Source organism: Trachemys scripta, chromosome 2 (assembly GCF_013100865.1).
Source record: "Trachemys scripta elegans isolate TJP31775 chromosome 2, CAS_Tse_1.0, whole genome shotgun sequence".
In the NCBI taxonomy this organism is placed as follows: domain Eukaryota; kingdom Metazoa; phylum Chordata; order Testudines; family Emydidae; genus Trachemys; species Trachemys scripta.
The window spans coordinates 178241672-178264503 of NC_048299.1; the positions used below are offsets into that span (position 1 = coordinate 178241672).

At 45.1% G+C, this 22832-nt stretch overlaps 1 protein-coding gene and 1 long non-coding RNA gene across 2 annotated transcripts in view; both read left to right on the top strand.

The window, feature by feature from the left end:
* CDKAL1 (CDK5 regulatory subunit associated protein 1 like 1) overlaps positions 1–22832 on the top strand; it is a 759057-nt gene that overhangs the window by 682890 nt on the left and 53335 nt on the right. The gene's annotated exons all lie outside the window — the stretch shown is intronic.
* Positions 8821–22832, top strand: part of LOC117873251 — a 37624-nt gene continuing 23612 nt past the window's right edge. Inside the window, exon 1 of the long non-coding RNA XR_004644676.1 lies at positions 8821–8895. This is a non-coding gene — a long non-coding RNA (uncharacterized LOC117873251). The remainder of the gene's footprint in view (positions 8896–22832) is intronic.

The window sequence follows — 22832 nt, forward strand, 5'->3', positions numbered from 1 at the left end:
ATAGGTGGTCATGCTTGGATCATGTGATATGAAGAGCTGGGCAGGGAGGAGAGCTTGTTGGCCCACTGCTCACTCACTGGTTAAGAGTTGCACCCATTTCAGAAGTTACTTCTGATTTAACTCTGAAGATGATGGCCCTTCTGTTTGCACAGGATTTCATAAGATTGGGGCAAGCTAATTGAAATATATTGTGTAAAGATCACGTAAATCAAAATGACAGGAGTGTGGCTGAGTCTCCGCTAGATGCAAGTAGGAGCCAGATTCATTCCTGCAGGGAGATAGGACACACTTTGTATGCACACACTGTGTCCTCAGAGGCAACAATAATGGTGGAGGCATTCACCTCCAAAAGAAGACAGGCAGCCTGTCCTCTAGGGCAGTGGTGGGCAACCTGCAGCTCACGGGCTGCATGTGGCCCATCAGGTTAATCTGATTGCGCACTGCAAGACATTTTGCTGACGTTGCCTGTCTCAGGCACAGCCCCCACCTCCACACACTGAACACACACCGNAAGAACAGACAACCAACTCTCTTAGCTAGGCTAAGAGCGCAGAGGAACAGAGGTTCCGACTCTGGCCATGTGGCAGTAAGAGGGAACTGGAGCAGGATCGGCCCACACAGCCTCTGATAGCCTCAGCTGCAGACATTAGGACAACACACGATGCATGTGTGGATCAATGGACACTGCTACAAAATTGTTCCAGCTCCAGTGCATGGAGCACATGCGCACCCATGTTTGGAATCAATATTGGGATCTTCACTTGAAGAAGAACTCAAAGTATCAAATTAAATGATTGATAAACTGAATTTTCTGCTAAATATTGGATCTGGTTTACATTGTGTGTAAAGTAGGTGTCAATGCATATATATTACACGATAATGACATTTCCAGAATCAGCTCCCCAATAGAAGATAATCAACTGCATTTCAAATTTGTATTGCAGTTGATTATCTTCTGTTAGGGAGCTGATTCTGGAAATGTCATTATCGTGTAATATATATGCATTGACACCTACTTTACACACAATGTAAACCAGATCCAATATTTAGCAGAAAATTCAGTTTATCAATCATTTAATTTGATACTTTGAGTTCTTCTTCAAGTGAAGATCCCAATATTGATTCCAAACATGGGTGCGCATGTGCTCCATGCACTGGAGCTGGAACAATTTTGTAGCAGTGTCCATTGATCCACACATGCATCGTGTGTTGTCCTAATGTCTGCAGCTGAGGCTATCAGAGGCTGTGTGGGCCGATCCTGCTCCAGTTCCCTCTTACTGCCACATGGCCAGAGTCGGAACCTCTGTTCCTCTGCGCTCTTAGCCTAGCTAAGAGAGTTGGTTGTCTGTTCTTCCTTCTTGTAGATAGTATTTTCTCTTGTTGTTGTAATATCTTAGTGTTGTATTTAGTTAGGTTTGCTTTCGGACTTCTTCCCCCATTGGAGAGACCTCCCCTTCCGGGGATTATGCCCCGGCAAGTCGGCTTCAAACACTATGCTTCATGCCTGTGGTCCTTCTCGGTGAGCAATGAGCACCAACGGTGCCTGTACTGCCTCAGCAAAGCCCATGATGTTAGCCACTGCCCCATTTGTCAATCATTCCTGCCCCATACATGGGAAGCCAAGGAACTTCATCTCTGTAAGTTTCGAATGGAAGAGGCTATGCCCCAACATGTGCAGTCAGATCTGGGACTGCTGGAATGAGTGATGCTCCTCCATCTTCCTCTTGGGTACAAGTTCCATCAGTAGTGCTACAGCCTGACAAGTCCCACCGTGAGCATAAGAAGCATAGCCATGGGCATAAGGGCTGATCCCAGTCCAGGACTGCCCCTAAATGCAGCTTTGCTTCCCTGAGTCAGGCCAGTTCAATCACACATTGACCCAATCCACTGGTGCCACCACCAGCCGCAGTCACCATTCTGGCACCATCATTGTTGCGTCTGCCGCTTGCGCCACCGACACTGTCAGGTTCCTCTGGTTTGTCCCCTGCACACCCGGCTGCCTGGAACCATTGCTGCCCACTGCAGAGCTGCTGCTGCCATACCTGAGTTCCCCACTGCTTTCGGGTTCCCCGGGCACCTCAGACCTGCCTTCTCTTGTGGATGAACCTCTAGTGATCCTCCCAGAGAAGCACGCTCCTTCCATCCATCTTAGACTGCAAGTACCATCAGCTCCGCCACTGCCGAACCATCCTCCAAATCCCAGGGCTTCTCAGAGCTGGACCCCTCCTTCTCGCCTGTCCAGTCTCATAGTCCGGATCCTAGGGGCAGACCACCCTATCCTCTGGCTTACAACCCCATAGCCAAGCCATGGTACCGATACCCATGGGGTCTACCACTGCCCGGAGACCCTTATGCTTGACCCTACTGGCCACCCATACTAGGACTGTGCTGCACTGTCGGTGGCATCATATTGGCCATCCCCAGTCCGCAGTGCACCCTCCTCGGTTTACGAAAAAGGGGAGGAAGAGCTGATGCAGTCAATACCGCCAGTTCCACTGGTGCCTCATCATCACTAGATGAGGTGCTGATTCCAGCCTTCCTTTCCATTCCTGATGACCATGAGCATTACTTCAAGCTGCTTCATCGGGTGGCAACAGATCTCTGACTCCTGGTGGAGGAGGTCCAGGACATGCACCATCAGCTCCTAGATATCCTTCAACCACAAGGACCCTCCCAGATTGCCCTTCCCATCTGTGAGGCCATCCTGCAACTGACGCAGATGGTCTGGCACATGCCAGCCTCCTGTGCTTCTACCCCAAAGCACACAGACAGGTGATATTTCGCCCTATCTAAAGTGGCAGACTTCCTTTTCACCCTAACTCCCCGCAGCAACGGAACACACTCACCAACATCATCTCAAGTCCACCCTTCCGGCCGGACAGGGTGGTGAAGAAAATGGACCTCTTGGGCAGGAAGGTCTAGTCTTCCGCAGGACTCCACTTTCGTATTGCCAACTACCAGGCCCAGTTGGCGGAATACAGTTTTCACAAGTACTCCAAGTTCTTAGAGTTTAAAGATTTTCTGCCACCGGAAAAGCAACAACCATTCCAGGCACTGCTGGATGAGGGGAATCTGGTGGTCAAAGTAGGCCTTCAAGCGGTGGTGGGTGCTACCAACACTGCTTCCCACTCCCTGGCGACCAGCGTCATACTCTGTCGGGATTCCTGGTTCCAATCATCTGGATTCCATAAGGAGGCCCAGACCACTCTTGAGGACCTCCCCTTTCATACCCACAAACTCTTCAGCAACAAGACGAATGAATCCCTCCCTTCTCTCAAGGGTTCTCGTGCTACTTTGAGATTACTTGGCATTTACACCATGGCCCTGAGCCATCAGCAACAGCAGTCGTCCTTCTGCCCCCATTCCTATGCCCCCTACCCTACTTTCAATGCCAGCAAGAGCCACCCCAACAGCACCAGCACTCTCAGCAACCACGCTACTCCGCCACTGCCACCTCTGCTTCATCGACCATCCCACACCTCCAGTGTAATCAGCAGTTTTGACTCCCAGGCCAAGACCTGCAAACCTTCTCCTATCCTTCCCCAGTGTTCCATCTTTGGGGGCCGTTTGGCCCACAATTGGGGCAAGATCACCACAGGCAGTTGGGTACTAGACATTATCCATCAGGGTGTAGTGGTTCTGTGGTCATCATTCCCTGTCAGGCTCAGAGGGAGGCCACTCTGCCTCACTACATCAAACAGCAAGCAGTCAATTAGCAGGCTAGGGCTCTGTCCTTCTGGTCAGGACAGAGCGGTCAGGACAGAGCAGCATACAATCTATTGCCCAGCCTCCTGGTTGGGACAGGCAGTAATTTACGGTATATAGCTCTGGCTATCTGTGTAGGGCAGAGTAACAGGGAATCTTTAGCCTAAGCCTCCTGTCTGGGGCAGACCGCAATTTACAGTCTAGTGGCTCTGGCCGTCTGGGTGGGGCAGAGCAACAAACCGTCTTTAGATTCAGCTTTCAGGCTGGAGCAGACAGCAAACACAGTCTGAGGCCCACAGCCTCCTGGCTGGGGCAAGCATCAAACAGGGTACAGGCCTGCCGGCCTAGGGTGAGTAGGCTGCCTCCCCAGGGGTGGGGTTGGCAGCAAGGGGATGGGGGACCCAGGCCCACCCTACTCCACTGGGTCCCAGCCCATGTCCCTACCAATGGGGAGTGGTCCCAACACAGGGTTAGTGGGGAAATGACCGAAACACACTGACTCCTTTCCCGGCAACCCAACTGGACTAAGCTTATGCCCAAATAAATTTGTTAGTCTCGAAGGTGCCACAAGGACTCCTTATTGTTTTTGCTGATACAGATTAACATGGCTACCCCTCTGAAACCTGGTTTCCCTGGGTAACTTCCTACCATCCTTCCTTGGGGTTGCTCCGTAGTCCATGGGTCCTCAGTCTCCTCAGGGTAAACGATGTACAGCAGTCCCAGCAACTCCTCTTCACAGTCGGTCTCCTTCAGGGGCAGGCTGCACCACTCAGTCGCTGATCCGGAGTTCGGCAGTGAGGCAGGATTGTATGCTCCACCCCTGGCTCTGACCCGCTCAGTTGTGACCTCTTTGCGAGAACCATAAACTCCCCTTTATTGCTCCAGGCGATGCCCTTCTCTTTCCCTGGACCGGCAACCTCAGCTATGCCTTACTGCCCATTCCCCTACTCCTGCAAGTCCTGCACAAGATTCACTGGGACCGAGCAATGGTCATACTGATAGCTCCCTTTTGGCCTTGCCAATATTGGTTCAGAGACCACCTCTACCTTTCCGCTTGCCCCCCAATCTGCTTCTGCACACATCCGGATCTCCTCACGCAGGCTCAGGGACGACTGGCACCCCAACCTGAGTCCACTCCACTTCATGGCTTAGTATTTGGATGGAGCTCATGAGTAGACCGGGCATGCTCCACCCCAATGCACGAGATCCTCATGCACAGCAGGAGGCTGTCAACCAGGGCTTGCTATCACCACCTGGGCTCATCATCACCATTACCTGTTGGACTCCATATCCATTCCTATTCTCCTTGACTACTGTCTCCAACTCAAATTCTTGGGCCTCACCCACAATTCCATATGGGTCCACCTGGTGGTGCTCAGTGCCTTCCTCTCTCCAGTGGACGGTTGCTTTGACTTCACTCACCAGACCACCATTCGTATCCTCAAAGGTCTGCTGGTGCCCACCCCTTCCTGCAACCTTAACATCGCTCTCTCTTCCCTTACCAAGCAACCCTTCACAACGTTCTCTCTCTCCCACCTCTCAATGAAGGTGATGATATTGGTGCCTGACAGGTTGGTGCGACATGTTAGCGAATTGGTGGCTATGATAGCTGACCTCCCCCAACACCATCTTTCACAAGGATAAGGTGTACTTACGCCTGCACCCCAAATTCATCCCTAATGTGGTGTCCACATTCCATCTCCTGGTCTTCTATCCCAAACCTCACACCTCCTGCAGAGACAGAATTTGCACTGTGCACCAGCCTTCTATTGGCAATACACCCATGCCTTTTGCACTTCACCCAGGTTCTTCGTTGCCATTGCTGAATATTGCAAGGGACAAGCCCTCTCCTCGCAGCGCATCTCCAAATGGATCTCCTGTTGCATTTACGAATGCTACACACTCTCTAAGATACTTCCACCTCCTGGAGTTACAGCTCACTCTACATGGGCACATTTTTCCACGTTGGCCTGCCTTGCGGAGCTCTGTCTAAACCTTTATCTCTCACTAGGTTGAGAGATACACATCGTTGGCTATGCTGTCTTGCAGACTATAACTTCTTGCGAATCCTCACACCCACCTCCGTGCTGATAACTGCTCGCTACTCACCCACGTTTGGAATCCATATAGGGACCATCACTTGAAGAAGAGGGGGTTTCTTACCTGTAACTAGAGGTTCTTTGAGATGGATGGTCCCTCTTTGGATTCCAACACCCGCCCTCCATCCCCCCTCTGCTACAGATTACACTGCTTAGTGGTAAGAGGGATACTGGGCAGTGTCAACCCGCACAGCCTCTTCTAGCCTTGGCTGCAGACACGAGGAAGACGCACATGCAGGTTAATGGACATTGGTACAAAATTGTTCCGGCTTTGCGCACCCACATTTTGGAAACCAAATAGGGACCACACATCTCAAAGAACCTCGTTACAGGTAAGTAACCTCCTTACTCCTCCTTGCATGAGGCTAACATAACTGAATTTGAAACTTAATGTTGAATATTAATAACATATACGTGGGCCAAGTGTCTGCCTACAAATGAATGAAATACCTGGGCACCTCCGGAGTATTCAACAACAATGTTAATAATAAACTCTCATTTTCTTCCTTTCCAGCCTGCAGAAAAAATAGCTTTAGTCATCTACAGGTTTTTTTGTGTGTAGAATGTATTGAAGGGAAACTAAATTAAAGAAATACATTTTGCAATTAGTTCTGTAGACCATGAGGTTTGGGCTTGTTCTTACGACTTTACTTGAGCAGTGAGTTCCGTAAGCTAAGCCCAGATGCTGTGGAATTTCTGTCTCCCAATTTTTGACATTTTTCGAATGGAACCCAAGTGTCATGGGAAGTCATGGTTGCAGAGTGCAAGACAATCTCTCAGGTGTGCAAGGACAATCCCATGGATATCAGAGACTCTGAACTAGACTGATCAACAGAGAACCAATGCAGGGAGCAGAGTACAGGGTGGGTGATCTATGCAATTGAGGAGATGAGCTGCTGCTTTTTGTACTAAATTGGAGATTTTTCAGGCTATGTAGCTTCATAATGGGCCAGATCCTTAGGTGTTTTAAACACTGCTTGGTGTACCCAAAGGGAAGGGGGGGACATAGGCAGATTTCTGCCACTTTTCCACCCTTCTGATCCCAAGGACAAGTGGGGCTTGTTCAAAAGAAAATAGAGCAGCCTGAGAACCATTTTGGTAACCCAGGATTCCCAGAGATTAATACACTTTGGCAATATTCCTTATGCTGGGGTGAGAGCCAGCTGCAGTTGGCAAAGAGCCACCTATTATGTCAGCTTTCTGTCCCCTTACTGCCTCTCGAACAATACAAAAGCGATGGAGACGGACAAAGGATCAGGCCCAACGAGTTGCAATATTCGAACGTAGAGATCACAGATGCATTAATCACTCGGGCCTGGTCTGTGACTGACATGATGGGGCACTATCTTCTTGTCAGTTGTGGATGGAAGTGGACATTTTTTGCCTTCACAGCTATTTGACTATCCAGAAGCATTGAACAGTCCAAAAGGACCCCACAGCTGTAGACCAAGTAACAATCATATGGCAGATGCCCTTGATAATCGGGTTTGTTACAGAGAAAGAGTTCTTCAGAGCATCTTAGCAGCATCCCCTCCATCTTGCTAGTTCAGCTTTAGCCAGCTGTTCTACATGCAGGTGTTAATTTTGGCTGGACATTGAGAATGCTGGGTGATGTGCTGTTTACGTTGGACATAAAAGAGCTTTAGAGTTGGGTGTTGTCTGAGCTTCAGCCCATGTTTAACCAACTCTTCCAGTGACCTCACATAGATGTTGAATAATATGGGGTTAAAAACTGATCCAGTTGGTTCATAGTATGGATGAGCTATCTACTGTTGATGCTCTATTGCACTACTGGGCTCAGTTATTCTCATTTATAAGGCCATAAGTAATTGCTGGACTGAAAAGATAAGTCCCTGTCCAATACACGGCTTAAATATTCAGCCCCATCTCTCTGTCATTCTCTGTTCTAAATAAAATACTGCTTTGTTTTTCTAACCAATCAATAAATACTATTTTACTTTGGGGCCGTTCCTGACAAATTATTCCGTGTTTGCTATGCTGCAGGAAATAATAAAGTTATGGTTGATTCTGTTAATTGCTTGTATTTTTTGCAGTATTAGGATTGTGGCTCACCACGCGCCCACACCAGATCCTGAACTTGGCCTCAACAACCTGAACAGTTTATTCTTTATAAACTATTCCCTGGTTTAGCAAGGAAGAATCCAGCAAGAGCTTTCCGCTGGTATTCAGTACTTTTATGTTCATATCAATACCCAATAAATATACCAAGGGAGGGGTTAAAGAATGTAAGGTGTAACAGGTCAAATAGCCTGTTGGAGTAGAGTTAAATGAAAAGGGGGGAGGGGATATTGGTTCAATCTCAATAGGTTAAAGAACTGATTTTTTTGTGGCATATCTGATCTTGTTTTGACGTTTCTTCCCCATCAGTGATTTTTCATATAATCCCTCTTTTTATGACCTTATAGTGTATTGTGTGACGGGCATACAGAATTTAGATTTTAAACAAACCACATACTACGTTAATTGGCTCTTCAGTTTTCTTATATCATCTGTACGAACTGCATTGTCATGTTGCAATAATATAGTGTAAAGATAACATCATCGTATTTCATCATAGTGTCACTAAGAATGTATTGTCCTTTGTGACTTTCTCATATTGACAGTGCAGATCCTGCTTTGAATCTCTTGGTGTGTAAGTGGTCACTTATGCCCTTCCCCTCTTTTAGTGAATAACAGTAGGTATCAGTTTATGTACAGAGGTCACTTTGCACACTGGGTGTAGCTCCGAAAACGAGCCAGGGTGGATGGGATATGGGCCGACGGGAACAGCTTCAGGAACTGTTAGGGAACCACTCCCAGCTAGTTACAAAATTATTTCCATGTGAGCTAAAGCTCTGAGTGGAAACAGAGTTCAGTATTCTCCAGCCACATATGGAAAGATTCTTTTACTCAGCATATTTTTTTTAATGCAGTGGCTATTCTAAAAAGCAAAAGGGAATCCCTGGTGAGCTCAGCCTAATTCTTATAATGCTCTTATAACTCTGCTCTTTTTTACAGCAATGCTAGCGTCTGAACTGCAGGAACAAATCAAAGGCTATGGCTGTAGTTGTACATCTACTGCATTCTTCTGGTATGCTTTGAGTGACCATGGTTGATAAAAGGCTTTTTGCCTCTAGCATGAACACTGTATGTGTGTATTTCATGCTCAGGATTGCTTTTATGTACATATTTACAGTAGTCTAATGCTTTCACTTCCTGTAAGCGCTCGCGCTCTCTCTCTCTCACACACACCCACACACACACACAAAATCTTACTGAAATAAAAAAAAAATAAGCTGGGGGGGAGAGACAAAAGAACAAAAAAGTAAAGGACTGGGAAGGGAAGGGAAAGGAGGACTGTCCCAAGATACAGTCCTTTTGGCTAGAAGTAGGAAGGAGCATTAATATGGTCATAGAGAAGTCTTTAAAAATTACTTCCCAGAACTGTGTTTTGGAGTCTCTCCCCTCATCACAGAAAGCTTGGTTCTATAGAGCAGGGCTTGTAGCCAAGTGACTCCTATTGCCTAGTGGAAGAGGAGTCTGCCTCCGGGGATAGAAGCTGGGCTCAATGAGTTGGCTGAATCAGTAGGTAAAGAATGGGTTAACATTTAGGAGAAGGACCTCAGATAAATTTGAAAAGATTTGGTCTCACTTTTTAGAAACCTTTGATTAATCCCTAGCAGATGGAAACCAAGACATCGCTCTCCTTTTCCTTCCCTTCCCATTTCTCATGATGCTTCTCACTTTCGTGTTCTAGTACTACAGGTTGTAATAATGTGTGAAGACTGCACACATCTAGCTGGCTGAACCAAGGGCTCTGTTTAAGTTACATATATGGTGCTCAGCTGGGGCATGAATTTATGATAGGCTGAGCACCCTCCATTCCCACTGAAGTTACCGGCCACGTGCAAAAAATTTTTTAAAAAATTGTTTGTGCCCTTTTTTTGATGTTTGTTGTATAAAGAAGGTCTCAATGGTTGTTTGGGTTAGGTTGGGGGCAGGGGGCGGGGACGGAGGAAGAGAGGGGTGAGACCAGATGCAGAGGCATACTGGTTTTTTGACTCTTGAAATATCAGGAATATTAAATCTGGTCTTTCCTGATTCGGCAGAAGGATTTCTTGATGGTCTCAGCAATGTCCGTTGTGAGCAATTTTATCTTAATTAAAGCTGCTTGAAAGTAATAACAAGGATAAGTTTTCTCCTACATGTTCATTAGACAGAGTTCATAGATGTTAACAAAAAATACACAGTTTGACTAAAAGTCCCTCCTTCCGTCAGTGCTGAACTTCTAGTCCTTTATCTTGTGATGTCATCATCTTGCTAGTTCTCCAGTCACCACAGAATCTTCCAGTGTAGACAAGACCTTTATTGCTAATGTGAATTGGAGGCAGAATGCTTCTAGTGTGAAAAATCCCCAACCCTAATTTTCAGTTGCCTTTATACACCATTTATACAGCAAATAAAAGAGTACAGACCTGTTTTATATTCCTTTCACTGGTCAGATTTAAAGGGAGTTCGCACTCAACTCCTCATAGATTGGGCATTAACTGTCTCTCTCCAGGTTTCATCTGTTCTGTGAAGCAATTAGTTGGGTGCCACTTTAAGAGTCTTCAAGATGAAGCAGATGTGGGAAGGCTAAAAAACTAAAATTTAAGAGAACTCATGCCATTTTTTCCTATACCTGTTTGAATAATAATAGCTTCCGATAGTGCTCATCATCCTAACTACTTGGACAATGAACATACCTTATACCAGAGTATAAGGTAAACAGTTCATTTACACACACACCTCGCAGTTTGAATATACAGCTAAATCTCCACCAAACTTTAATGCCTCCACAGGCACCAGTAAAGGTGATTTGCATTTAATTGATTAGGGTAAATATGATTTAGCGCACCAATGAGAAATTACATGGTGTTTAGGTATCAGACTGAAGTAATGAGTTATTACTCTGTTTTATAGGTCAAGGCCAATGCTATATTTGATATCAACTTGTGACCTTGTGCACTTCTGCCTGAGGTCAAATCAGGCCTTCAAATAAAATAATTGACCTGCTGATTGTAAAACAAAGAGAGGAATTTAGGTTGTGACAGTCTTGTCATCTCTAAAGACTTACATCTTTAGTAAACTCCGTTTTAGGATATTTATTTGGTTTAAATGAGTGAGAGAATTGCATTTGGAAAGCCTGGGGAGGAGGGAAAACAAACATATCCCAAGTATTTATTTATATAAGTGTCCTTTACCATGAGCAGTGTGACTTGGTGTGCCTAGGGCAAAAAAGAGAGCAGATACTCCCAAGACTAGTGGGTAACACTGAAGTTAAACTTCCCAACAAGTCACAACTGTGCTTCTGATTCCCCACACTGGTTATCAAGAAGAAAAAAGAAATCACTCAGCCCCTCCGTTATTGCATTCCAGTTCTCTGGCTTCCGGTCAGCACATAGGTCCAGTACAGTGAGAAGTTATTTTAAAATAACTCTGCTCACATATACAAAATGTTATTCTGATCCCAAAGGATCAGCCACATTACCAGGTCAGTATAGGTTTGGATCTTACCCAAAATAACACGCTGCCAACCAATCCTTTAGTATCTAAAACTAAAGGTTTATTATAAAGAAAAAATAAAGAACAAGCAGAGAGCTGTTAAATGGTAAAACAGTCACATACATACAAAGACTTCAAAGTCCATATATCAGGTTCTTAGCAGTATTGGTGAGTTTGCTGGTTTGAAAGTCCCTCTGGAATACATCCACAGCTTGCATGAGTCATTCAGTCCTCTATTCAGAGCTTCAGTTTGTAGCAAAGTTCCTCCAGAGATAAGAAGCAGAATTGAAGACAAAATGGAGAAGATGCAGCAGCCTTTTATAGTCTTTTGCCATGTGGCTTGTGCTTCCTTTGTCTCCAACACAAGCTTCCCACCACATGGCTGGGCAGCCTTAGTTCTGTACATGGGCATGCCCCTGTATGCCTTGCTAAGTCACAAGGTGTACCCCTTGCCTTCTCTCAGTGGGTCAGTTGTATAGCTGATGGTGCTTAATGGGCCATCAAGCAGGCTAGGCAATGCTGAAACTGTCTCGGGGTGTCACCCAGAAGCATAGCACAAGTTTTGAAATGCAGACATACATACATATCTATAACCCACAATACAAAGGTGATACAAACATATAAACAAGATTATCCTATTTAGCAAATTATAACAATTTTGCAGATACCTTGCATGGCATATCTGGCATAACTCACTGCAATTTTACTATATTGATATTCATAATATCCGCAAGTGTCCCCCAGATTCCATACAGCATCACAAGCAGTATGTGGGGAAAATTATAACAGCTGGGTTGGGTTTGTTTTTTTCCCCCTCCAAACTCTGGCTGTAAAACTCTTCTGCTAACTGAAATCAGTCTTCAAGGTATTTTGTCTTGTGGCAGAAAACCTTCTAAAGACCATAGTGGAAATATAACAGGCTTATATAATCCAGTTTAATTTCATAATGTACTGTTCAGACTCAAGCTTTTTCTGATGGTCCTGGTCTCAGAAATTTTACCGAAGGTTTCTGAATGGGACAGGCTATCGGGAGTGTTTTAAGAAAGGCAAGTTGGCTGAGAGATATGGGAAAGAATGGTGTCATAGTCTTCTGTGGTAGGAACTGGAAGTGAGACGCTGGGAAAAGCAAATCCATGTAGTAGGATTTTGTGAGACAGGTTGAAAGGTAGTAGGCAGTGGTTAAAGAGTTGGGGACAGGAGTGAGTCCAAGAGGGAGTTCATGAGGTGAATACTAAATTTAATCAAGGCTAAATTTTCTGAAATGGCTGCTTCTAATAATTCCCACCAAATCTGCATGCATGCATATCTGCTGCACCTCTAGACCCAGCATTTACTTACACAAAACAATCAGTTGCACATGTACCTTTTTGCACGTTCTAGTACCCTTTTTGGATGTGCAAATGTGAGTTTTGAGGATATGTTTTTTGTTGGCACACCACCAGCAACTAGTTTTTAAAATATGGCCCTGAGTGTGATTCTAGGATGACCTAAAAGGTTAGGAAAGGAAAAGACTTAGCATTTTCCTTCCAATCTCTGTTTTTGTTTTTAATTAATTGGATGGTGAAAGTTGTTGAGCACAATCCTATAATGGTGTATCACTTATGAGTTATCTCAGCTCAACACTGAAATTATAAAACTGTGGACAGAAAATCAAATCTCACCTTTTAATTACCATTTGATGCTTTATGTCAATTACAGGAAATATAAATAATCTTCCCCTGCTGCCATGAATGAGGTTTCCTTACACTTCGCTCGCCACACTATTAGGAGTGTAGTTTGGTTCTGTGAATTCAGTCAGATACAAACTTCAGTAAAATACAGGGTTTTATATATCTAAAGCTTTGGTGGGAATGATATTGATTTTTCCTGTTTTTTTAAAAAGGGTTCACCTTTGTTCTACATTGTTGTTTTATGTAGTTCCTCCAGGTTTGTGCCGTTTAAATGTTTATCTTGTGACAACATGTTTTTAAAAAATCAGAATGAGCAAAATACTGAGTTAGATTTGCTTTTGGCATTTGTTTTTGTACAAACTTTATGCAGCTGTTCAAACTGCTGTAATGAAGCCATAATTTCAAAGATGAGACACACACCAGGAGGCTATAGGTAAGGGAAACTGTGGATTACTTATTTCCATTTCATCACTGGGAAGCCTGATGGAATTCATCTCTGAATAGAAGGGCTTAATGCATGCAGAAGCTTAACTGTTAGGACAGCATAGCCTATACTATGGAACCTCCACAGTGTGCTCATGCTAAAACTTCCCAGTGGTACAAATCATGGCTGCCATAGGTTTAACACTTCAAATCCAGATTCTGAGCCACCATCAACACTCAGGGTCCCTCTGCCTAGTATTCAAATTAGGCTGTAACTGGTATAGAGAGCCTGCCACTCAAGTGTAATTCAATTCTCATTTTATCTGCTGCTTCTAAGGTAGGAAAGTCCACTACCCAGAGAAATATTCCCTCTCTAACAAATTAGAGTAAAGGGCAATTATCTACAGCCAAAGTGTCTTGAAAGGAAAGGAAACAGCAAATATAATTATGGCAAATAGCCTTCCTTTAAGAGACTACATTAGTTGTACTGATTTTCAGATGGCGGGTGGGGACAGATCCTTAAGAGCTATCAACACAGTCAGCAAGCCCTGGTTGTGTGTGTGTTTTGTTTTTGTTTTTAAATAAAGTGTCACATTCTGAACCAAACATATTCACTCACATTTTGTCACAGTGCCGTTGATACCTAGCTTTGCTGTGAGTGGAGAAAACGTAATGATCTAATTTGCATACTGAAATATGACCCTGTAAAGATTTCATTACACTATCTCTGATTATTATGGACCTTATCCCTAAAATTATTAGAGTGGAGGTGATACAAGCTTCTGGGCTGTTTTGTTTACAGTAGTTTGCATGGGTTTTGAAGGGAGGAGATGAGATCAAAGAAAAACAGCAGCGGAGAAATATACATATTTGGGGGAAAATAGCAGATTTCTTAGCAGAAAGATTTTCTACATGGCCACGAATGTTCGAACAGGCAGCTCACTGCAGCATCTGAATGAAAGTGAATGTAGAGGTTTCTCAGGCTGATGATCAGGTCAACACATTCCATTTTCCTGTTGATGTCAGTATTTTCCAGCATGAGGGAATGCAAACTGCATAGCAGATGAGGCACTCAGATGGGAAGCATTTCATCTCATGGAATGGAAAGAGAGAGCTCTCAGTGTGAGATGCGGGGACATATATTATTAATCGCATTTCTAGCAAAATAAATCTATTTGCTTATAGGATCTCTCTTTTCCCCGGTTCTCCTCTACATGAAATGATCTTGTAAATATGGAGAGAGCAACACTGCAGAATGTATAATGTAATGAAAATTTGCTGTTGCCATGGCACAGGAGTTCTGATTTTCTATCCTAAGACATTATTTATTAGTTTTCATTTGCATCTCCCTGGCTCTCTAAACAGCTACATCAATCATTATGATTCAAACAATTAAAAATGCTGTATTATTAAGAAGAAATTAAAAGAAGTAATCAGCTTAACACAATTCCAGCTCAAAACCCTTTCTTTGGCAGCTCATATGGAAAACACATTTACATGCTGTTAACATCCCAAATTGGCTTAGATTAAAATATATCAGGACAGGATTGAAGCAGAAGCAAATCAATGTGTATGTGGGGGCGGGGGGAGAGACTGTTTTCTTTCACAATGAACCACGTGGATTTCCATCAGTATTTGTCGTTAACACTTCAAACGAAAAAAACCACTCCCAAACCCACTAAACTGGTAGCTACACTCTCCTAAGTGAGATCCTGTTGATGTAAAAGTCCAGGCCTCCATTTAATTCCTCTCTCTGAATTATCTGAAATGCTTATATTGCCAGACTTGCTCTTGTTCCATCTGCAGTATTCTGATAAGTCAGTGTGTGATTCTTTCAATCTCGATTTTAGTGGATGGATGTAACACTTTATAGAAGTGAAAGGACTGGCTTGATTAGGCAAAAAAGGGACATATGCTGTGCATCTTTGCCTACTTCTGTAAGTGCACTTCCAGAAGTGCACTTCAACAGACTCAGCTATTCCTGTGTTGGATTTCTCTGGAGTACAGAAGGTATCAGACCAGGTGGTTTCATCTGGTGGACCAGGGGAAGGGGGCAGGGATGTCTATGATATGACCATCAAACCCATTTTAACTTTGATTAGACACAGTGTTTACCCCAACTCCTACATTCAGAAATGCCTGGAACTGTGAGACGGTTTGGAGCCTGATGTGTCCTGTTCCTTTAGTGGGCCTGAACTACAATTCCAGATCCAAGCTGAGGGAAAGTTTGGATCTGGATCGAGGCTGTGTGTTTTCACCCCATCTGTTTGTGATGGATTTCAACCCAGGTCACCAGAGATGGAAGACTAAGCCACTTCCTAGTCCTTGCTGGGATGTGTAACACACCTTAAAGCAGGGGTGGGCAAAGTATGGCTCGCGGGTCGGATCCGGCCCGCCAGCCATTTTAAGCCGGGCCTCGAGCTCCCACTGGGGAGCGGGGCCTCGGGCTTTCCCTCCTCTGGCACTCCAGCCAGGGAGCAGGGTTGGGGGCCGCTCCATGCAGCTGCCAGAAGCAGCCACATGGCCCCCCCTCTGGCGCTCCAGCTGGGGAGCAGGATTGGGGGCCGCTCCACGTAGCTCCCAGAAGCAGCGGCCTGGCCTCCCTCTGGCTCCTACACGCGCCATGGCCCCCTCCAGCACTCCAATGGGAGCTGCAGAGGTGGTGGCTGCAGACAGGGCAGCATGCAGAGCCGCATGGCTGCGCCTCCGCGTAGGAGCCGGAGAAGGGACATGCCACTGTTTCCGGGAGCGGCTTAAGGTAAGCGCCGCCCAGAGCCTTCCCCCTCAGCCTCTCTCCACACCCCAACCCCCTGCCCCAGCCCTGATCCCCCTCCCTCTCTCCGAACCCCTTGGTCCCAGCCCAGATCACCCTCCTACACCCCCAACTCCTCATCCCCAGAGCCCGCACCCTCAGCCGGAGCCCGCCCCCCGCACCTCCTTCCTCACCCCAGCCCGGAGCCCCTTTCCACACCCTGAACTCATTTCTGGTCCCACCCTGGAGCCTGCACTCTGAACTCATTTCTGGCCCCACCCTGGAGCCTGCACCCCAACCCTAATTTTGTGAGCATTCATGGCCCGCCATACAATTTCTATTCCCAGATGTGGCCCTCGGGCCAAAAAGTTTGCCCATCCCTGCCTTAAAGTCATGTAGACCAAATGAAAGGTCATTGCCACAAATGTCCCTGATGTCCATTGTCCATTCTTGCCAATATAGGAATTTATACCAGCTGAGAATCTGGTCCCATATTTTTTCCATGTCTGTAAGTCACACTACTTAAAGACAACATTATGAAACAGTCCAGGGTCTAACAGCCCAAATTTACCAGATCTAATCACCTCACACTTAAAGTGAAACTTACCCATGTGCAGAGGGACAGCACAAAGCCAAGACACCATTTTTAATCCCTATTTTGAGAGTAAAATGTCTTTTGTCCACAGTTGAATTTTTTACCCTTTTTTACCCTTAGTGATATTTTGTTAATGTGAAATCCCAAAAGTCTTTTCTAATTGGTAATAACGCATCTGACTTCCTAGTTTATACTACAAAACGAAGCATGGAGAACTTTAAAAAAGGGAAAATAATTGTTATTACGATGGGTTTCTTTTGTGAATATGTATACATTGTCGAGGTATAAGCCCTTCTCTATTACAACTCAAACAATGTTGACTAGCCCATTTAAAACGCAATTAAAATATGCAGTGTGGATGGCACATACTTGCCCATAACTATGTCAAAGCATTGAACTATAATAGTATAGAGGGGACCTAAAAGGCATGACTGATTCAAAGGACAAGTTTACTTATTTAAAAGACCTTAGAGTAGTTTTTTCAGACTTTCCCTTCCCAATTTCCCTATTTGCCTCCCAGTATGAGACACCAACTTATATTTAATCCGCATTTTACAGTGTGCTTGAGAGATTGCTTCGTACTGTATGGTGCAATTCTATTTTTCTAGCCCTGGATACCCCCGTCAGCAGGGCCAGTTTGCATACTTGATGTAATATTATTTTTCTAGCCCGCAGCAATCTGAGGGCTGAGATTGTTTGCCTGGTATATTTTATATTTTTTTGAGCCTGCGGTACCTCATGTGGGGCAAGGGAGGAAGGAAAAGCTTTTTCATCTCTAATGTTTATTGTAGTTGTGTTATTCTAACCTCCTGCATCCTTCATAGGGGATGTAGAAGGAGGGGAAATAACTTTAGTGGTGTAGTTTCTACTTTTCTGCTTTATAAGTTCTGTGTCTTAACTGCAAGATGCATGCGTGTGTTCAGCTAATCATTACAAATATATTCATACGAGTGCTTCATGTTCTTCACTGAGCCCATGGCTAGGGGGAAAAAAACCCTGCACAGAGGTGCTGAGTTCCATTTCACTAGGGAGCATATACTGTATCCAGACATTTAGCTTATTTTGTGAGAATGCACAATAAACCCACGTTTATCTTCTGGGGCCCACCACTAAACCACCTAAGTTGATGCTTTTGCAACTTTGACATGCTGGCATCATGTTGTGCCCAAAATGAGTTAATAATCATAAGTTCAAGAAAATGTTTTCACCACTTGCAGCTTCAAAGCAGTGACATTTACATAAAAGATTGTAGTTGGGCCAAGTAAGTGGAGTTAAACATCAAAATATGTGTGTACAGCACTGACCCATGTGGTCAGCATTTCATAAATAAGAGTATCACAGAAAGCCTTCAGTGAGAAGGATCGTAACTATGCTGTAGAGCTGTGGTTCTCAACCTTTTCAGACTACTGATCCCCTTTCAGGAGTCTGATTTGTCTTGTGTACCCCAAGTTTCACCTCACATAAAAACTGCTTGCTTACAAAATCAGCTCTAAAGATCAGATCAAAAGTGTCACCGCACACTATTACGGAAATTGCCTACTTTCTCATTTTTACCATATAATTATAAATAAATCAATTGGACTATAAATATTGTACTTACATTTCAGGTATAGTATATCAAGCAGTATAAACAAGTCATTGTATGAAATTTTAGTTTGTACGGACTTCACTAGTGCTTTTTATGTAGCCTGTTTTAAAACTAAGCAAATATCTAGATGAGCTGATGTACCCCCTGGAAGATTTCTGCATATCCCCAGGGTTATGCATACCCCTGACTGAAAACCACTGCAGTAGAGAAGAGTAATAATATTGCTATCACATGAAGAATTAGAGCAGAGAGTCTCCAAACTTTTCTATCTGTGGACCATTTTTATTAAGAGATCCTCCAATGGGGTGCCTCCCAATACCTCATTCTCCTTCCCCTCTCAAAATCTGTTGTCCCGCTGATGGACTTGTGGACTACTGGTGATCCAGGGTCCATACTTTTAGAAGCACTGGTCTAGAAATAGGAAAACTTATGATCAGATTGACTATATTTTTAATAAGCACCATGAGTAGGATTCCCATTGCCACAATCTCTATATTAATTTGGTCTGCCAACAATGTTGCTATAGATTTTGAGAAAATCAATGTCTATCTGAAGCAACTAATCTATTCAATGCTTTCCCTACACTCTTCCTTTCCTACCTATCAAAGAAATCTTGGGAGATCTGGTACTGTACCTTGCAATTCAGTTTTCACCTCATGACTCCATCTCCTCAAGAAGAGCTAAAATTAGATACGGTTAGAAAAAGCAAATATTAACAACAAACCTGGATACCTTGGAGAGGACTTGATCTGACATCAGTGCAGGTGGAAAATATCACATTTTGTCTACTGAGAGTAATGTGGAGATTTTTAATTGAACTTCTATAGTTCCACTATTTACTTTCTTGGGGAAAGGGAGGGGGAAGATTTGGAGATTTTAGGTGGGATTTCTGAAGAGATGCTCAAATTTCTTTCTTGGGTTAAATGAGAACAATCAACACTGTCCTTTTACATATCTGCTATTATGATTACTATAATCCATACAAACGATTCTAGTTAAAGAACATTTTGAAGTATCAGAGGGGTAGCCGTGTTAGTCTGGATCTGTAAAAAGCAACAGAGGTCCTGTGGCACCTTTAAGACTAACAGATGTATTGGAGCATAAGCTTTCATAAGCACTTCGTCAGACGCATGTAATGGAAATTTCCGGGGCAGGTATAAATATGCAGGCAAGAATCAATCTGGAGATAACGAGGTTATTTCAGTCAGGGAGGGTGACGTCCTCTGCTAGCAGTTGAGGTGTGAACACCAAAGGAGGAGAAATTTTGAAGTAGTAAGTGATTAAGGGAGACAATGCATCCAGGGTTCTTAGAAATAAACGAAGGGCTTAATCTTTCTGTGTGTTGCTGTAACAAGGAGAGAGCAAGCACTGGGGACCACTTCCTCTGTGCATATGGCAGGGCACAGTCTTTCTCTCTAGTGCACAGTCCAGCACACAGACACAATTAGACAGCTTTGTACTCTGTTGCTACCCACTTGCACTCTAGCCACTTCCTTCTCAATTTTGTTTCATAAGTCATCTGTTCCTCAACAAGTCCTTTGAGGATGGCACACTGGTTTTTTTAGGAACCAACCTATAAATAGTCAAGGGCCAAATATAATGTTCTAGCTGTATCCATTTAAATTATACCTTAGAGCAGTGGTTCTCAACCTATTTACCATTGTGGGCCATATATGCAGCTCTGTGTGTTATGTGGACTGCATCCACACAATGTGTATACTATCTGTATGGCCCTGTATGTCAGATGGGCCGGAGGTGTGTGCTGACTGAACTGCAAGCAGGCCACTGGTTGAGAACCACTGCCTTAGAGAAACCAGAACGCCAGTTATGGCCATCAGCCTCCATGGGAGCAGGGCCAGCTCCAGGCACCAGCGGAGGAAGCACGTGCCTGGGACAGCAAATGCTGAGGGGCGGCATTCCGTTCGTTCTTGGGGCGGCACAGTCCGGGCGACTTTCCGAGTGGCTTTTTTTTTTTTTTTTTTTTTTTGCTTGGGGCAGTAAAAATGGTAGAGCCAGCCCTGCATAGGAGGGCAAATGAAATAAGTCCTTTGCGTCAATAAGAGCATGAATGGATTTGAAAGTGTCCATCCCTCCATCAGCCAGTGCATATGCTATTGTCAGAAGCAGATACGAGCTCAGAGACAACTTTGTTCCTACTCAGAGGAATGGTAAAGTAGACTCCACAGTATGTCCCACAAAACTTCCTTGGGGAATGTTGCCCTTGAAATGAGTCCTTCTGCAGAGGAGGGCACGCTGAATGGGATTGGGTTGTCCAGGACAGGATTTAGCTCATAACATTTATTATTAACAAGAACTTTTAATTGTGTCCAAAGGCTAAATTGATGTTTAATTTCTCTTAATTTTGCTTTTTTGGCTCTCTCTACAAAAAGTGGTTTAATGTGGTCATAAGAACGTAACATAAGGGAAAGACAATGGTACTGTACACGTAGCCTAGTGCAGTGGTTTTCAAACTGCGGGTTGCGACCCAGTACTGGGTCGCAGAATATAAGGCACTGGGTCGCGGCAGCTCTGGTCAGCACCGCCGACCGGGCCGTTAAAAAAGTCTCATCAGCGGCGCTGCCCAGCTAAGGCAGGCTAGTCCCTACCTGTACTGACACTGCGCTGGGCCCCAGAAGCAGCCAGCAGCGGGTCAGGTTCCTAGGCAGGGGGGCCACGGGGCTCCGTGCGCTGCCCCTGCCCCGAGCACCAGCTCCGCACTCCCATTGGCCGGCAACCGGCCAATGGGAGCTGGGGCGCAGTGCTTGCAGGAAAGAGCTGCACAGAGCTGCTTGCGTTCCTCCACCTAAGAGCCGGATCCACAGCTGGCCGCTTCCGCGGCGCAGTGCAGTCCGCGGTGCCAGGATAGGCAGGAAGCCTGCCTTAGCACCCCTGCTGCACCGCTGACTGGGAGCCGCCCAAGGTAAGCCCACACCCCAAGCCCATGCCCCAATTGCCTGCCCCAGCCCTGAGCCCCCCCAAACCTGGAGCCCCTTCTTGCAACCCAAACCCCTCATCCCCGGCTCCACCCCAGAGCCTGCACCCCCAGTCCTGACCCTCGCCTGCACCCTCATTCCTAGCCCCAGCCTGCCGCCCTCACCCCTGCACCATAACCCTCTGCCCCAGCCCTGAGCCCCTCCCACATCCCAAACCCCTCATCCCCAGCTCCATTGGGTCATGGGCATCAACAATTTTCTTCAACTGGGTCATCAGAAAAAAAGTTTGAAAACCACTGGTCTAGTGCATGACTAACAGATCATCAGAACGGCCATATTGCGTCATACCAATGGTCCAAATAGACCAGTATCCTGTCTTTCTACAGTGGCCAATGCCAGGTGCTGCAGAGGGAATGAACAGAACAGGTAATCATCAAATGATCCATCCCCTGCCGCCCACTCCCAGCCGCTGTCAAGTTATATCCTATTCCCATCACCAAACACAGTAAATAAAAGGATTTAACATAAATAAATATCACCAAGAGGCTTATACCCTCCTTTGGTAAGACCAGCAATGCAGCCAATGGTTGATTATGGCCCTCTTTTTAATTGTCCTGCTTTTCCAAGTGATGCATTAACCAGGACATTTCTATAAGATTTGGCGGGGGGGTTGTCTGTTTTTGGAATAGGCAGTGGCACCCAAAGACCCTAGTCAGAACTGAGCCCCCGTTGTGCTGGATGCTGCACAAGCACATTTGAAGTTAGTCCCTTATTTTAATGACAGGTTTCAGAGTAGCAGCCGTGTTAGTCTGTATCCGCAAAAAGAAGAACAGGAGTACTTGTGGCACCTTAGAGACTAACAAATTTATTAGAGCATAAGCTTTCGTGGACTACAGCCCACTTCTTCGGATGCATCCGAAGAAGTGGGCTGTAGTCCACGAAAGCTTATGCTCTAATAAATTTGTTAGTCTCTAAGGTGCCACAAGTACTCCTGTTCTTCTTTTTGCGGATACAGACTAACACGGCTGCTACTCTGAAACCTGTCATTAAAATAAGGGACTAACTTCAAATGTGCTTGTGCAGCATCCAGCACAACGGGGGCTCAGTTCTGACTAGGGTCTTTGGGTGCCACTGCCTATTCCAAAAACAGACAACCCCCCCGCCAAATCTTATAGAAATGTCCTGGTTAATGCATCACTTGGAAAAGCAGGACAATTAAAAAGAGGGCCATAATCAACCATTGGCTGCATTGCTGGTCTTACCAAAGGAGGGTATAAGCCTCTTGGTGATATTTATTTATGTTAAATCCTTTTATTTACTGTGTTTGGTGATGGGAATAGGATATAACTTGACAGCGGCTGGGAGTGGGCGGCAGGGGATGGATCATTTGATGATTACCTGTTCTGTTCATTCCCTCTGCAGCACCTGGCATTGGCCACTGTAGAAAGACAGGATACTGGTCTATTTGGACCATTGGTATGACGCAATATGGCCGTTCTGATGATCTGTTAGTCATGCACTAG